Source organism: Schistocerca piceifrons, chromosome 3, assembly GCF_021461385.2.
Source record: "Schistocerca piceifrons isolate TAMUIC-IGC-003096 chromosome 3, iqSchPice1.1, whole genome shotgun sequence".
NCBI lineage: Eukaryota > Metazoa > Arthropoda > Insecta > Orthoptera > Acrididae > Schistocerca > Schistocerca piceifrons.
In genome coordinates, this window is record NC_060140.1 from 147,431,864 (window position 1) to 147,437,981 (window position 6,118).

The following is a 6,118-nucleotide window of genomic DNA, read 5'->3' on the forward strand; positions in this document are numbered from 1 at the left end:
ATTGGCGGTAGAACAAATAGCTGTCCCGTTGCCCACAGTCCTGCGCTGTCCATACTGCCTCACACTCCCTCTCTGCGGAGAAAAACCGCCATAACGGCACTCACCGCAAACATGCCAGACCTCATCCACGCCAAAGATCGTGTTGCAGGAGACATGGCGCGAGCAATCGGTCTCACGACGTTTTAATAATATTCATACAACTACTTCTCTTTTCTCCAAAGTCCTCTTCAATTTTCCTATTGGTGGTATCAATCGTTCCCCTTGTGATATACTTTTCTATGTCTTTACATTTGCCCTCTAGCCATTCCTGCTTAACCGTTTTACATTTCATGTCTCATTTTTAGACGTTTTTATTCACTTTCGCCTGCTCCATTTGCTACATTTGTATTTTTTCTCTCTTCATAAATCAAATTCGATATCTCCTTCGATGTCCCAGGATTTCTACTAGGTCTTGTCTCTTTACCTTTTTGATCTCCCACTGCCTTCACTATTTCGTTTCTCAAACCCACACATTAGTCTTCTATAGTATTGCTTTACACAGGTTCAGTCGATCATTGCCTAATGCTCCCTCTGAAATTCTCAACAATTGGTTCTTTCAACTTATCCAAGTCCCATTTCATTAATTTCCTACCGTTTCTCAGTTTCTTCAATTTTGATCTACACTGTTCGTAACCAATAAATTGTGATCAGAGTCCACATTTGCCCCTGGAAAGTCATGCAACGTCCCCTTTGAACAATTATACACGACTGTCCTTAACCTGACACACAATATTTTTAGCGCAACGCAATCTGACTTTCAAAATTCCCTACAAAAGAATGGCCCTGACTAACATTAAACTATACCTTTCACAAATCACTTACCTCACAAAAATCTTCGCTGCTCAAGCTACTGCAATACAGCGAGCGCCACTACTGCCAGCTAAATAAAAGATTCAAACTATGGAAGGCACTAACTACTGATAGGGGTAGTTAGCAAATGAAAGATATTAATAGAGAGCAAACAATGTATTTACCTTAATATCATCACAAATCATAATATATATATCAGTTCATGACAAATTACAAACCTCCGCCATCTCTCTCCCCACATCCACCACTGCTGGCGGCTCACCTCCAACTGCGCAACGCTACGCGCTGTTCACAGCCAGCTGCCGCTGCCCAACACTACAATGGCGAGTATTACAACAATGCAAAGCAGACACAGACTGCCCACAGCACAGCCAGTGATTTTCATACAGAGGTGGCGTTACCAATGAAAAACCTAAACAGCCTACTTACATAGAGAAAACATAAACAGCCTACTTACATAGAGAAAACATAAACAGCCTACTTACATAGCCCCCATGCTCCCCACAAAAAATTTTACAAAATTTTTTTTGGGCAGTGGCCAATAATGATTTGATAAAATTTTTCATAATTACAATAACAAAGAAATCAAATGCACACACTTATTGATACAATGTTGGTCAAAAGCTAAAAATTTCTCACAGTCCATAAACACAGTCCTGATCATTCATTACGGTAATCACAGGTTTTTTTTTCACAAAGTCTCATTAGTAAAAGAAATTGCACACAGAAGTAGTGGATTTCCATGCTCTTGAAGAAGTAGTGTTGTCCTTCCAACGGAAAGACAGTGCTGGCTCTTGACATGCTGACAGGTAATGGGCCACAATGGAGCAAACCCACAGCAGAGTCATTCGAAGTTTTGAAGAGTATTGGTAGGTAAGTCATCACAGAGCAGACCCACTGTAGTCCTGGTAGAGATTACGGTATTGGTGGGCCACCAGAGGTGCAGACCCACTGCAGTCCTTGTAGAAATAATGGTATTGATGGATCATCAAAGATGTAGACCCACTGTAGTCCTTGAAGAGATGGCCAGCAGCCATCTGTTGTGACTGTGCAGGTGCACAATCACCATTGAAGAGTCTTGTGGATAATATAGCAAGTCCATAAACCACCACTTGTGCACTCACAAAGTTTTTGAAATTGTCCTTAGAACCAGCAATGCTGTTATCCAGTCCCTTGCTGAGTTATTAACACACGTGCAAACACTAACAGTCCCTACTTCTCACATATTGTCCACATACTATGACCAACAGAAACGTGTGCAGTGAAATGTAACTAACAAGTACAAAATACATCATTAAAAACATAATAATACAGATAACATTTGTAATACAGGCTTTACAAAAGAATAGAAATAAACATATACATCAGTGTTACAAAAATAGTGACATAAGTACATACATAAAATAATGAGAATAGTTTTCGAAACATTAATTTCACACATGAACATTGAAACAGAACAGAATTGTAAACAACTTTACAAAGAAAATAACGTATTATATGAAACGTCCCCTTAATACGATTATACAGGACTGTGCTTAACCTGACACACAATATTTTTAGCGCAATGCAATCTGACTTTCAAAATTCCCTACAAAAGAATGGCCCTGACTAACATTAAACTATACCTTTCACAAATCACTTACCTCACAAAAATCTTCGCTGCTCAAGCTACTGCAATACAGCGAGCGCCACTACTGCCAGCTAAATAAAAGATTCAAACTATGGAAGGCACTAACTACTGATAGGGGTAGTTAGCAAATGAAAGATATTAATAGAGAGCAAACAATGTATTTACCTTAATATCATCACAAATCATAATATATATATCAGTTCATGACAAATTACAAACCTCCGCCATCTCTCTCCCCACATCCACCACTGCTGGCGGCTCACCTCCAACTGCGCAACGCTACGCGCTGTTCACAGCCAGCTGCCGCTGCCCAACACTACAATGGCGAGTATTACAACAATGCAAAGCAGACACAGACTGCCCACAGCACAGCCAGTGATTTTCATACAGAGGTGGCGTTACCAATGAAAAACCTAAACAGCCTACTTACATAGAGAAAACATAAACAGCCTACTTACATAGAGAAAACATAAACAGCCTACTTACAGTCATACAATTTAAAATCTGGTTCCGAAATATCTGTCTTACTGTTACGTGATCAATGTAAAACCATCCATTGTCTCCAGGTCCCTTCCACATATACAACCATCTTTCATGGTTCTTAAACCAACTGTTAACGAAGATAAAATTTTACCTCTGCAAAATTCTACCAGGAGGCTTCTTCACCTTTCACTCCTTTCCACCAATCGATATTCACCTAATACTTTTCCTCCTTTTTCCTACTATCTTTCCTTCGTTTTCCTACTATCTAATTCCAGTCCCCCATCACAATTAAGTTTTCGTGTCCCTTAACGACCCGAATAATTTCTTTCTATCTCGACATACATTTCTTCAATCTCTTCATCATGTGCGGAGCTAGTTGGCAACTTGTAATACTGTGATGGGTGTTGGCTACGATGATGTGTTCACTATGCTGGTCATAGTAGTTTATCCGCATTCCTATTTTCTTAATGTTATGAGACCTACTCCTGAATTACCCTTGTCTGATTTTGTATTTTTAACCCTGTATTCACCTGACCAGAAGTCTTTTTCCTCCTTCCTTCGCTAATTCCATTTACCTGTTTAAATTTTTCTAACCTACCTGTCCGATTAACAGATCTAAACTTCTGCGCTCCTACCCGCAAGACTCCAGTTTTGTTTCTCTTGGCGACGACATTCTCCTGAGTAGTTCTCACCTGGAAATCCGAATGGGGGACTATTTTACCTCCAGAATATTTTACCCAAGGAGACATCATCACGGTTTAACAATGCAGTAGAGCTGTACGTCCCCGGGAAAAATTACTGCTATATTTTCCAGTTTCTTTCAGCCATTCACAGTACCAGCACAACAAGGCCATATTTCCTGATGTTACAAGGCTGGATCAGTCAATTATCCAGACTTTTGCCATTGCAACTACTGAAAAGGCTGATGGATCTCTTCAGGAACCAAACGTATCTCTGGTCTATCAACAGACATCCCTCCGTTGTGATTGCACCTACGATGCGGGTATCTGTATCGTTGAGGCACGGAAGCCACCCCGCCAAAATATGTCCATCGTTTGTGGGAGGGAGGGAATCAAATACACATCTGAGAATCGTGAGCTGCATGAAGTACAGCGGACCGTATCAACTTTTTTCGTTTTTTAGAAATGTTTGCATATTTGGCTCCTTTATGTAAAAGAGATATGTGTAGCTTCCATGATGCTATAGCGCTATTGCTTAGTGCTAAAAACGAGAGTGAAATCATGTTACAGTAGAATGTTTGTTCAGCGAAAGATAAACCATACTTCATCTGTATCAGTGTCATAATTGGTCTCCAATGTTTTCGACATGTTTTACCATTAAAGCTATTGTCGAAGACAAAGTGTCTTTCACATCCGAAGTTATGTATTTGCGCAGCTATTATGCAAGCTTCACCATCAAAATTATGTGTTGCTGCTTTTTTTGTAATTACTTTTACACAAAAAACTGAAAATAATACCTGATTAATTCCTAGGAAAGTTGCAAATAATATCCGAGGAACTTTTTTAGAACTTGGTTCCAGTCAATAAAGATTATATGCACTACGTTTGTACGTGTATATAAAGATGAATGATTTCTCAGTGTGTAATGGGATGAAAAAATTCTTGCATTCTAGTTCCTTATGGAGGATTATGAAGAGTTATGTTCATTTATAAATATTTAAAGCAAGTCCTATTCGACCGAACTTATAGATAAAGATCATAAGACATTTTATCAGTCTGTCTAGTACACAGAAAATTGTGGATTTGACACTAATATCTGTCGTTTTCCCTACATGCAACTCTCTTCCTAGTGCCCCTCCACCCTTAACTGTTTCAGCACAATCTTACCCTCTTGGTGATATTCCTCGGATTAGTCTGGCTAATATTGTTCCAAGCCTTCCAGAGATAGACAGAATCAAGGGCGCCAAAACTATAAAAAATATTGGGTAGCGCCCATAAAGGGGAAGCTCTTGCCCTGGAAAATTTTCTAAATTTTAGATGCAAAATAGCAAGTTTTAAGGTTTTCTAAGCATTTTAGAGTCATATGAGCAACATTAGAACCCCGAAAACTGGACTCTCGATAACTCGACACTCTGGGAAACTCGACAAGCTTGACTCATTCTTTAGCTTTGAGAAAAGAAACAAAACATAAACACGCACGGTATTTTTGTAAAAAGATAATTTAATTTACAGTAATAATCATACTTATATAATATTACAGAGCAGTGAACATATAGCTCTGAAAAGACTGAAATTATATTTAAATAAATCCTAAACTATCATTAAAAAATTAAAACAAAATATTGCCATCGCACTGTAATAGCACTTTGATTAATAAGTGAAATAGCTAATTTAAGTTTACTTTCAATAAGGCTCAGGGTTCATTAAATAAAAACCCTATCTCAAAGTTAATGCTTTAATACAGTTAATAAACTTAATACAGTGTACCTAATACTTTCAGTCAAAAAGTATGTAAATAGCGGGTTTTAATTGGGTCTTACACCCTAAAAACATTTAAGTATTCGAAAATAACTAATACACTATTATAGTAATATAGTAATACAGTACTAAACTAGTACTAATATTTCGAAACTGAAAATTTAACCTTCCGTATTTAATTCTCTATTTTGTAAAGATTTTTAATATTGCTCTAAATGCCATTATTAGGGCTCGAGTGTCTTTAGAAAGGTGCAAATGTCGACCATCTGACAGGATTACTGAATATGAAGTCGTTGATGACTGGTCGGATATCCAGTTCATCCAAAACATCTCGGTGGGCATGAAGAACAACCAAGTTGTTCAATCGCTTCTGTCCCATTGTTGATCAAAGATATGACTTCAGACGTCCAAGGGCGCTAAATGACAGTTCTGCTGTTGCTGTCGTGATTGAAACTACTTGGAGAAGCTTAATGCACTTCACTACTTCACATAACATTTCTCCAACTACAGGCTTTTGTGTAATGTACTTTCTTACATCATACATGTTTTTTAAGACCAGTTATTTTTTATTAGCGATATCGGCTAACATATTCAAGTGTAAGCACGGTCTCTCAATGTCTAGGCCATTTTTGAAAAACTCTGTTGATTTTCCAAACTTGTTTCAACCTCTGTTTACTAAAAGCAAGCGTTCTTGTTCAACTGCAGTGACCTGTGTGAG